Source organism: Kryptolebias marmoratus, linkage group LG21, assembly GCF_001649575.2.
Source record: "Kryptolebias marmoratus isolate JLee-2015 linkage group LG21, ASM164957v2, whole genome shotgun sequence".
Classification (NCBI taxonomy): Eukaryota; Metazoa; Chordata; class Actinopteri; order Cyprinodontiformes; family Rivulidae; genus Kryptolebias; species Kryptolebias marmoratus.
The window spans coordinates 17,220,032-17,231,697 of record NC_051450.1 but is presented as its reverse complement, the minus strand read 5'-3'; the positions used below and the strand labels follow the sequence as shown (position 1 = coordinate 17,231,697).

The 11,666-nt window shown below is 37.1% G+C and overlaps 1 protein-coding gene across 10 annotated transcripts in view; it reads left to right on the top strand.

The window, feature by feature from the left end:
• Positions 1 to 1,147: 1,147 nt before the first annotated feature.
• Positions 1,148 to 11,666, top strand: part of eya1 (EYA transcriptional coactivator and phosphatase 1) — a 64,383-nt gene continuing 53,864 nt past the window's right edge. For 4 of the 10 annotated variants that reach the window (XM_017406630.3, XM_025003846.2, XM_025003845.2 and 1 more), the window contains exons 1-2: positions 1,149 to 1,331; positions 6,731 to 6,790. The gene's annotated coding sequence lies outside the window, so the exon portion shown is untranslated. Of the gene's footprint in view, positions 1,332 to 6,730; positions 6,791 to 11,666 lie in introns of all 10 variants that reach the window. The other 6 variants (XM_037973233.1, XM_037973234.1, XM_017406641.3 and 3 more) reach the window with 4 other exon arrangements.

Below are 11,666 nucleotides of genomic sequence, written 5' to 3'. Positions count from 1 at the left end.
AACTCTTCAGGCTTTTTTTTTGATTCACTGTCCATCTTACTGATTTACCAGAAATTACTGCATTAATTTATAAGCTTTTTATCATGTGATCCATTAATTCTTCATGCCTCATTTTGTATTTATGGTGCAAAGTAATGAAAATGTTTACCTTTCTCAATTTAATTGGTATTTTTGTTGAATTCTGATTGGCCTAAAAAGCTAAACTTAAATTTCAACAAAAGTTTCTGAGCAAAAACCTAAGTATCCTAAGAATCTGCAAACTTTAATAAAAACGTCCTAATTAGAACCTTAATTTTGACATATTTCAGTTATTTTACAAGGAAACACTGACTCTCTGTGACTGTTTAATGATAATGTGATATTTTGTCTGCACTCACTCATAAATAAATAATAAAGTAGACCAAATAAGAACTTGGGTAGACCAGATACAGCTGAAACACTTTAAACAACTTGCAGCATGCCTTATCTATGATTTCTGCCACTTCTTTTCCTTCCATGAATGTTAAACCTAGCTTAGACTTTTGTAAACCTTAAACTTACCTTAAACCTTAAAAAACAATTTCAAATTTAGAGAAACGTGTGAGGTAGTCAGTGGGTTGCATCTCACGCTTTCTGGTTGCACAAAGTAAGACATGACAAGCAGAACGAGGGGAAAAAATGCTATATATTTGAGACATTTTCTGACATCCATTAAATTTGTTGTTAAAAGTTAAAGCTAATAATCTGACAGATTAGATTAGCAATACTGTTTTGAATTAAAGACAACAAAATAAAACATTTTTTTTGTTTGTTTTTTACTAGATTTGTCTCAACTCTACTCATGAAGGGTAGAGGTGAGACAAAAATAGTTATATTTATGAGCCTAACTGAGGGAAAAAGTGGATATTATTGACTGATTATAGTTCAGCAGACGAGCAAAATAAATATTTATAAGAAATAATAAGAAGAAAAACTCTTTCTTTAATGGATTTTGTCTTTGTGTGGAGGGAAAAGTGTCCCATCTGTTTTTATTCTTTTATTTTTTTATAGACAAATGTGAACCTCTTGCCTGCTAACATTTGATCCCAGAGGGGCAGCAGCAGCAGCGCGCGCGCACAGACGCGTGCGGGTATTTGGTCTACTTGGACCTAACCCTCCGATTCAGCTGGCTTAAAAAACCTTTAAAAAAATAAGCAATGAGCCGTTCCTTAAAGGTTCCTCTGCCTCTTTCTCTCTCGCACCAGCAGCAGCGGAGTCACACCGAGGCGACGCTCGTGTTTATTACGGACACGGGGACTTGTTGCGCGTGGTGACAGGAAGAAGAAGAGGGAGGGGGTGCAAAAGAAAAAAAGGTAGGGACTAGTTTGTCATTTTTGAACTTTTAATTAGCGCCACTTTCTTCGCAGTTAGCGGTCGTTGCAGGGGGCTGTTTGTTTGAGTTAATTAACAGCGTGCTCCAACAGGGGCGGAGACTTTTCTGCAGGGGGCAGCTGTTCGGCTCCGCGCGGAAGGATTTCTGAGGAAACTGAAGCCTCCCCTTAAATTTAAGACTTCTTCACTTTGCTTTTAATCTTTTATGTGCTTTGGCTACACAAGGTTGGTTTATCTTCTTAAACAAGAAACATTGAAAATACTGCTTTTATTAAAACAAATGTTATTTCGTTTAGTGTTAGACTTCCTGTGGAAAATTTGTTTATTATTTATTATTCAAATCACCCAAGAGGAAACTATTTAAATTAGTCTCAAATGTCAGAATTCAATACTTTCTAGCATCTGTTGGCTCACCTCAATGACATCCTTTTGTATAAATGACACATTTTCACTCCCAGATTTAAGGCACAGTTAGTACAAGCCTCACAAGGGACATTTGTCAAAATATCATTTGCCTTAAGTTAACAGCAGTTGTAGGTTTTGCCTCCATCCATCCTGCCCCAGACTGCAGTCATTTTTCTCTTTGATTATTTCCCTTTTTACTGGACACCGCATTTGACAGTGATGGATAACAGGTTAAAAACTGACATTTTCTCCTCGGCTGGTGTATGTTGGACTGACTCGAGCACGCATGGTGTTCTTCCCTCAGACCAAAAGGTCCTTGGAAAGATTGTGTTCCCTCTCTGCTTTTCCCATTCCATTATGATACACTTTGTCTTCATTTTCTCCTGGCTCGGGCTCATTTTCGTGATATATAGCTGGGCCACATCATCGAGACAGAAGTGTAGGTTATGTCAAAGTTATGCCATCATGATTACAGCTCTTCTCCGAGGCAGGCCTTCTCTGCTATTTCTGCAGCACTGAATAAGCATCCCTGCAGATCAGCTGTGTAAAGCCAGTGGTTCTCTGTTTCACTGTTTGTCTTCAAGAACTTTTTTCCCCCAAAATGTCAGAAGTCCTCTATATGTTCATTTAAGAAGATGCCAAATTTATAAATGTTATGATGAGGTCTGCTGATAAGAACTTTGCTCAGTTATGGCAAGATGCTAAGATGTGTGTGGCTTTATTCTACAGTTACTGCATCAGTTACAAGTCTGTATGTTGGTAGTAAGACTGAATGTCATCATGCATTTAAGCTGATGAATAGTGTGTTTGTTTTATTGTTATTATTATTGTATATCAACTGAAGTGTGCACACATGCAGCAGGGAAGCTTTTTAGAGTTATTTCCATCACTTGATGCCATTTGAGGAGGACAGTAATGTTTGAATGTTCATCTAAAACTGATTGATTTTCGGAGTCCGTCAAATTTGAGGTGGCCGCCACAGCAAACTCATCTTAAAAAACGTGTACATTTCTAAAACTCAGTCAAATCTAAAGATATTCACTTAAAATTCGGTGTGTTCGTAGCTGACGCTGATCCCCAAACACATATTCTGAGCGCCGACAAGTTGAACAAGATCTTTGTTTAAAAATTTGTTGTTAACTTTCTAAAATCAACTCTGCCTATGTGTGTCTCAAGTATCTCATGAACCACTGGGACAGTTTTATTGAAACGTTTAATAAATAATCGTAGAACATTAACTTTTTGAGCCAACCCAATTCAAGATGGCTACCACAGCTAATTGACCTTAGAAAACACAAAAATGACTATAATTTGGTCATTTTGCAGATATTGTGCTAAACCTTGGTGTGGTAGTAGCTGTGAGTGATTTACAACACATGCTCCAAGTGCTGCTCATTGTAGTCAGCCCTGTTTGTCTGTTAGCGAAATATCTCATGAACCACTAGATGTATTTTAATGAAAATACATCTATAACTGATCAACTTTTAGAGTCATCTTAATTCAAGATGCCTGCCACAGCTATGTGCCATTATCCAACCCAACAATGGCTACGACCCAGTCAGTTTTACAGATATTGACCTAAAATTTAATGTGGTAGTAGCTGAGAGTCACGCATCACAAATACTCTAAAGATGACTACATGTGATACCTCATGAGCATAACCCTGTTTGGCCAAAATGGCTACAACTCGGTCATTTCTCAACATAGGATGATCTTAGTTTCAAACTCTGGTGGGGAAAGAAATGCTGTATTTAATCATTAATTCAAAATCATTTTTGTTTTTGTTGATTATTCAGTTGTTTAACTAATTAGTTCAGTTTTGCTTCAGCCATACTAGACTGTGAATATATATATATATATATATATATATATATATATATATATATATATATATATATATATATATATATATATGTAATAAAGACATTTGCTAAATCAGTTTAAGGTTCCTCTCTTTGGACTGCCTTGCAGAACCTTCATCTATTTTGTGGGACATGGTCAAAGTCCAGCACCATGAATGACATATTTATTATTACTTGTGGTCAAAACATTTTATAGCTGTTTTCTTTTATTAGGATGATCTCACATCCTCCGAATGACATATTTTATTGACATATTTATTGACATTGTGGAATAGCTTGTTTTGTTTTAACCCAGTTTTTTTCTTTTTCCTGCATCATGCATGAAAAGCGGAAAAAGCAGCAACCCAAAGACCCGGAGTTCAAAATCCAGTCAGTTTTAAAAAGTGCGGTTGCAAAAGCAGAGACGCCGCTGAGTGTCATGTCTGAACAGAACAATTTTCATTCACACATGTGCTATATTCCCTACTGTACTCTACATGTGCTTCATGTTTTCTTTAAGACCTGACTTCACAGAAAGGTTCGCCAGTCCTACTTTTGAAGTTACATGCTCCTCCAATTACTGGGGCCGTGCAGTCTCCCCCATGGTGTCCTTGGACAGCTCTTTGAGTGCCTGAAAATGTTTCGGACCATTAATTCTGGATTGTCTTCATCTGTTTGCATAATTTCCTCTCTGTAACCATTTTCTTCCCCGATTTTGACAGTCTGTGTTCTCAGGTTTATGTTTTTCTTCTTCACAAATGTTTGTCTTCAAGAGATTTTGGTTTTATATCCATTTTTTTGAAATACCGCTGACTGTTGTTAAACTTTACATGGGCCAGTTTTATGGTATACAGCCTGTCAGCTGTGTACTGTGGGTTTTACTGCCTGAGTGGGCTGTTGTTGCCCATTGAAGCGCGTCACCTGCCAACAGCTTGGTTTACGCTTTTATTCCATGATATTTTGATATGATAATCTCAGAATTTACAGAATTATATAAAAACATAAACAAAGCAGGGCAGAAGTTAAACAAAAATCAGTTTTGTCTAAAGAAGAAGCTGATGTTTTCTTTAACCTGATGTATTTTCTATTTTTTCCTCCTTTTTTTTCAGTTAGACTAATTTGCTGTCAGGCAGGAGGTTGTTTTTGCAACTCAGGCAGACTCCAGAAATTAATTTATCCAAATAACCAAGTCCTCCTGGGCCATGGAGGTTGGGACACTGAAATGGCCCTGGTAGGCAAAGCCGTCTTTTGAAGTCTGGAATGTTTTGGCTGACTTAGAGCAGGCGACTGGAGTGGAGGGATCATTTTCACTGACCCATGGGATTTTTAACCATTTTCATATACCGAGAACAAAACAAAGTGAGGAAAAATGCCTGAGCTGATTTGCATTGACTTTTCTATCAAAAACCAAAAGGAAAAAGTTAAGTGAGACTGATTTAGGGGAGTAGTGGTTTCCCTTTTTTTGGCTGATTTGTGCAATATGTGGGAAACAGAATAAAATGCTTGACTGCCTAATAATTTTGACACCGTGAGCACTCTAAAATGACACATACTGTGCAATTTTTAATTAAATTTCCTCTTAGTTCTTTACAAATTGTCGCTAGTAGAATTGATTTTGGGCTTGTCTTCAAAAGGAAATAAAAGTCATCAACAGTAATTCACTCTGATTAGTAATTAGGTGGTTATTTGGACTGAAAGCAAAAGAAATACAAGGCCCATCCGAATAATCTAAACACTTTAATTACATATTTTATAAATTCTCTCATTAGGGTGCATGCACTGTTGGTGGATAATTTGTTATATTCATTAAAAAAAACCTCATTGTAGTTGCATTAACAAAATTAGTCCTTATTTATATCTTAGATACTGTTAAGTGCTTTAACTGTGACAAGAAAATGCTTTTATTAAACAAGTCCCAAGAAAAGCAAAGTGCAGGAAACCAGGCGGTCTTGATTAACGGGCCACTTGAGTTTCCATCGTAATAAATAATTCACAAGTCCTGTGTGATGAGCTGCTGAGGACAGAAATCCCTAATGACAGCTTTTTATAACCTATGACTCAGCTGCCCATTATGCTCCTGACATCCCTACACAGACCACATCCCCTCTGCAGGCTCGGTGCTCACTACACTCTCAGCCTGTCCCGCTTCACCTTATACTTCACTCAGCCTGTGCTTCGTACGGTCAGCTAATGCTGGAAACGAACGTAGCTGAGATGCTGAAGTCTTCAGATTTAGCTGATCATTGTTGAGAAATCAAATTGAATCCTGAAAGGTTATTTTTTTGTCATACCGGTGCATTTCTCAACAGACAATTATACGAGTTTAATCTCTTTATCTAAAGAAAAGACCTTAAAGGAAAAGTTCAGATTTCTGAACTGGGATTTTATAGAAAGGGTATGAACACTTAATATCTTACCTGTTGTAGATAGCTTTTTGAATGACCTCAGTTTGGAGAAATAGAGTTTAATACTGACTGGACTGACAAGCTAACGGCTAGTCTGAACAGGACTGAGACCAAAGTAGATTGGTGTTGTCTTAAAAACATTTCCACTCTTAAAAATGTTTTAACGGTTCATGCAAACGCTACTTTATAAACCTTTATTCACATTACAGTTATGTAATGTTTTGCAAGTGAAAAAAATGACCACTGTAACTAGCTCTAGCACTTCCTTTTGGAATGTGATATTATCTCTGCCGGAACAACCCTGTAATACAGAACCAATGTCAGTGTATAGGCTTACAAAAAAAAAAACTGTTAGAATGAATCATTATAAAGGTTTGGGGACTAGAGTTGTTTGAAGAAAGCAGCAATGCACTTTGCTGTTATTTGGCCTCCCTTGGACTAGCCATTAGCTCATCATTGCAGTCAGAATTGCACTTAATTTCTCTGAAATGAGGTGGTTCAAGGAGCTATCCACTGCAGGTAATGTTTTAATTGTACATAACCTAAATTACCAGTCAGTTTCTTAAAGGTATTTCTGAAATTGTATGCATACTAAAATACAGCCAGTTTGCAGAAATAATCATTTTTGTTTAAAGTATGAGAAAGGTTCCTTCTCTAAATGTATGAACCCTGTTAAAATTAGATTTGTGATCATTAAACGTTTGTTTTCCGTGTTATTTTTTGGTTTAGGTGGACACAGGAGAGTCTGAGCTCATTTTGGTCCTGGCTGCTTTGCTGCTTACGAGTGAGGTAAGAAAACGGATTCTCTCTCTTTTGCTCAAGGGCTGCGACTTCAAGTGTTTGATTGGCATAATAGGACCATACCCCCCTAGGTGAGGTCATTCTGAGCAACATCTGGATCTTTGGTGCTTCATGCAGCCGCCCGTACAGAAGGAGAGCCTCATATGGTTTTGGTTGATATCGTTATTGTTATCATTTCCAAACCCCGGCTCACACTATGAATGCGTGGTCAATTTTATATTACAAAAAAAAGAAAGGATTTACTGTGGCCTTCTTGGTTTTATCCCTGGAGTTAGAACAGAGAAATAAATCTGGTGGGCTTGATTGAGTACCTGACAATAGAGTTAGCACAGCACTAGTAGTTTATAGTAACACAGCGGACATGGGCAATTAGGCCCGCCGAGTAATTTACAGTACCGCTCGCAGGTGGTGACCTGGAATGAGCTAGGGACCACCTTAACAACAAATTAGATCATTTAGGCAAGTAGAGTGGCAGCTCTGTAGGACTTCCAAAGAAAGCAGGGCAATCAAAGATTATAAAAAGCTTGACATATTTCAAAGTTATTTGGGTTTTATTTTTGCGAAACGGATAACATACGGCGGTGTTTTTTGTTTTCGTAATTTCCAGGAGAATGAACGATCGCCTTTATATGTTGTTGATCTTTTTACGTCAGCGCGGCCTGCTCTCCACTCACAGCTACCTATTAATTATGAAATACTGTAGGTCTTGCCCATTTCATTTTACTGCCTCTTCCTGCTGAACTTGGTGTGAAAGGCTGCTGTTTTTAAATAGGTGTATAAAAAAAAAAAAAGCAAGGATGGAGAAAGTTCCCCGTGCAGCAGCGCAAGTCTCTCCAGCATTATGTCACCAGAGTCAAAAAGGCAAATCTGAAGGAAAAAAAAGCCTGTTTCACACATAATAGACACCCTAACACATGGAACAAATGGTGCTGCATGTTTGGCTGGACTGACGGTGGCTGCTTTGATTAAAAAGAAAGCACATAATTACAGTTAGACATTGTGATCCTTTACTTTATGTCGATGAAATGATTTATTTGTTAATCAGCGACTTGAGGAAACACATTCTAAAATTAGTTCACAGTATTTTTTTCCCCCTGTAAATTATTGTACATAATAAATGGTATCTTTTAGGAAAACTAGGAAACTTGAAAAACAGTGCCCTCTTCTGTCTGACCATCTTTGTCTTCCTCATCAAATCATAAAGTTTTTGTTTTTATCAGGTTCTCCGAAGAAGTGTTTGAATCTGTCTCAAAGTTGTATAAAGTGTAGATAATTATTAATTTCTAATCACAAAAGACCCACAGCTCCCAGTCAGTTCTTACTGTAAGTCCTACCTATTTTTAAAACTGTATTATTATTATTATTATTATTATTATTATTATTATTAGTAGTAGTAGTAGTAGTAGTAGTAGTAGTAGTAGTAGTAGTAGTAGTAGTAGTAGTAGTAGTAGTTTAAGGACTAGGCATGAGACAATATGAGAATCTAATGTTATGTTAACCCTGAGCACAAATACCACTCTTTCATATTATTGTGGTAAAAAAATAAAAAATATATAAAATGTACCACATGGTCTCACTGCTAGTAAAATAAATATTCTGTAGCTGTTATACTTATAACTATTATAGCTATTTCTGATTATAGGTTTTTAATGTAATAGATGTTTTAACAAAATTATTTGTTATTTCAATTTTTAAGCATTGATCCATATAAGAGAGTAGTAATCTCCTAATGTTGACATTTGTGGTTTGTTTAAATCAGTAATGGCAGCTAAAACACTATAGAGCCAGCAGAGTGTTTAACAAAATATGACTTTTTAACAGATCAAAATGGTGAAAGACTTAAAAAAGTAGAGAATTAGTACAATAAAGTTTTAATTGTAGTACTAAAGTAGAACTACTTATTGCATGGAATTTAAGTTCTTTGCTGTTTTGCTTTTTGAAAATCTCTCCAAGCTTAAGTTAGCCAGGTTTTTCTGTAGCCTTTGTAGTGAGCCTGTGCTCACCTGTTTATTTCACTGATAGATGTGCTAATAATTGTAGTTTATTGCAAACATTTGTTTTAAAACAGCAGCACCTTAAAGAAAGAGATGGGTGGTTTATCAGGCTCCCAAGCCATTTCTGTGTTTTCCTTTTGTTTGTTTTTTTACTACTGGAAGAAGTTCCTAACAGCCAACCTTGTCCCTTTGTTGTGTTTTTTATTATTGGGGAAAAATGATTGAAATTTCCCCTCCTTTGGCCAACTCACTTAGCTGACAGACAGTTTGCAGAAACCAGGGGAGGAGGATTGTCATTCTGCGATGCATACGACTGCAGAAAACGCTGCACTGTCTCTGGAATCTCATTAAAAACTGTTTAAGCTGCAGGAACATTTATGACGGAAAATTTTAGTGGTTTTTCAACCCATGACTTTTAAGAACCGTAGTACTCCTCAAAACCAGAAACCGTCTCATGCCTATTAGGGACTAGTAGTCCTATCTATCCAAAGTGCCCCAGTAGAGTGGCTAGATCACACTTACTTTCTGATCCTTAAAAGAAAACGGTAGCTTACTTTTACAAAACACAAAATAATTGCCGTTTGAATTGGTTTCATGCACATAAATGCTAATCGTAATCCCTTTTAAAAAGTTATATTTACACTTATTTTGTCACTCCAGCCACAATCCCGCAAAACTTTGAAGCACGGCTCATCTATTTTCACTTATGACAGACACCCTGCAAATAGTCAGAGCAGCTAATTGGCATAAACTTCCACAATGTGAGCGGAACCACACCACTAACAGCTGTGTGTGGTCCACAAATGCTTGCGCAGCTATTTTCAAACCCAAGTCCAACAGAAATATAGAGCGTGTTTATGCCGCACCTGCAATGCAACTGGGCCTCGAGGACAGACATAAGCCGCATGAGATTCTGCTTTTATTTTCCTAACAGGGGAAGTGATTAGAGCTGGTGAAACAACTTGTTATTTCTAGGATCTTCTGTGAAAACGAACACATAATCAAGTATTAATTTAAGAAGCTTGTTTTATCTAAAAGGGAGACTTCTTGAAAAAGCCATGATTCTAATTTAAGCTATTTCTTCAAAAAGAATTAGTATTTTGCTGGGTTACTGATCATTATGTAGTATTTCTGCTTATTAGCTTTTAGGTATGAAACTGCACCAGCTTCATTTATTTGTTTGGCAATCTAAAGCAGGCTGAGTGACAGCCACAGAACATCACATCACTTATGTAAACCTTCCCTCTGCCACCACGAAATTAGAGTCCCTGTTGCTACACACCGCTGCCTCCTTCTTTTGCACAAATGAGAAGGTAGGCTCTGGTTCAGAAGTTCACATTTTGGATTCATGCCGGAACTACTTAAAGCCAGTGGCGTATTAAACAGGGAACAGGTGGTCAGAACAACATATATTTGGCACAATGTTACGATCCTTAAAAATCTGGGGCTTTTTTATTTCCGTCAAAGTGGTTATTATTTTTACAACAGGAGGACAAAGAATATAAATGGGAGATTTTGCAACAGATTAAAATGTAAATAGCATCCCATCTCGTCTGCTTCCGTGTATTAATATTCCCCGAAACAAATAAATTACGTACATGTGCATGCATCTTTGACACGTCTCAAGGCTTGGCCGAGAAAGCTATTTATTCTCACGCACTGTTAACTACTGGCACATATGCGTTCAAGTGGAATGCCATTCAGAATGCAGAAAATATATTTAGTTCTTGCCAACAGACAGCAAAAGGCACCAGTGGGTCTAGCCCCTGTGTGAGAACAGTTATTTCTGTCGCAGTATGGACTTTCAATTACTGTAATCCGCTGCTTCACTCCTTCAAGAATATCGGGGCTGATTAACTATTTAGATGCATCAGATATGGCATGAGCAGCACATCTTCAATAGACATGACAAAAGAGCTCTTCAAGATCTCAAAAATAGGAAGCTAGGGTGCTAGTCTGGGATATTATAACTATTAGATATTAATAATTAGGAATAGACTTTGTTTTATTATCTGTTTTGCGTCCTTCATCAATAGCTTAGTTTTTAACTACACTTCACACTGGAAGGAAAAAAAAGGTAACAAGATATCTGGTAGTATTTGGTTTGACGGATCTCAGCTTTGATTTTGAGTTTCTGTAAGCTCATTATTACATAGGTGCTTAAGGAGAGTGGAAATACCCCACAGCTGCAGTCTGGCTCCTGCCCCATGTTTGACCCACAGAAAACAGTCAAACCTCACAGCAGCCGTGCTGTCACTTACTGATATATACATTAGATATATGTCCAACAGACCTTCTGATAAAACCACAGATGCCTTGTTTTTACTCCTCGTGAGTTTGTTGACAGTCCATTAATGCTTGTTGTTTAGTATGGATGATATGGACAATGCCTTTTTTGGTTCCAAACTGATTTTATTACTTTCCAGTAAAACCAAAGACTCGGTTTTGTTTTAAAACCTACAGTATCTGAAACTGCACACATTTGTTGACAAAGTCTTACATTTTAACATGAATTGACTTGGACCAATGCCCAAATAAGTGATAAACTGCCTGTTAAAAACACAACAGAACCATTTTCTAAAGCAAAACAACTGCAAGCCATTTGTTCGGATGCAGCTGACCAACAGCTCCTTCTTTTTGATTTGAGTGTAATTCTTTAATAGTTGTCATACATGTCTGTCTTCAATGCCCCATTCAGACATTAGAGGGGTTTGTGAATGTTGATTAAATGGTTAAAGTGGTATCGCCTTGGGTTGTTTCCTATTTGGATTGCTGTAACTGAAATGCTTTAATGCAACAATGAAAAGATAGTTGAAAACAACTAAAAGTTCTACGATACAAAAGGTTTTAAATTGGCACCTTCTGCATGG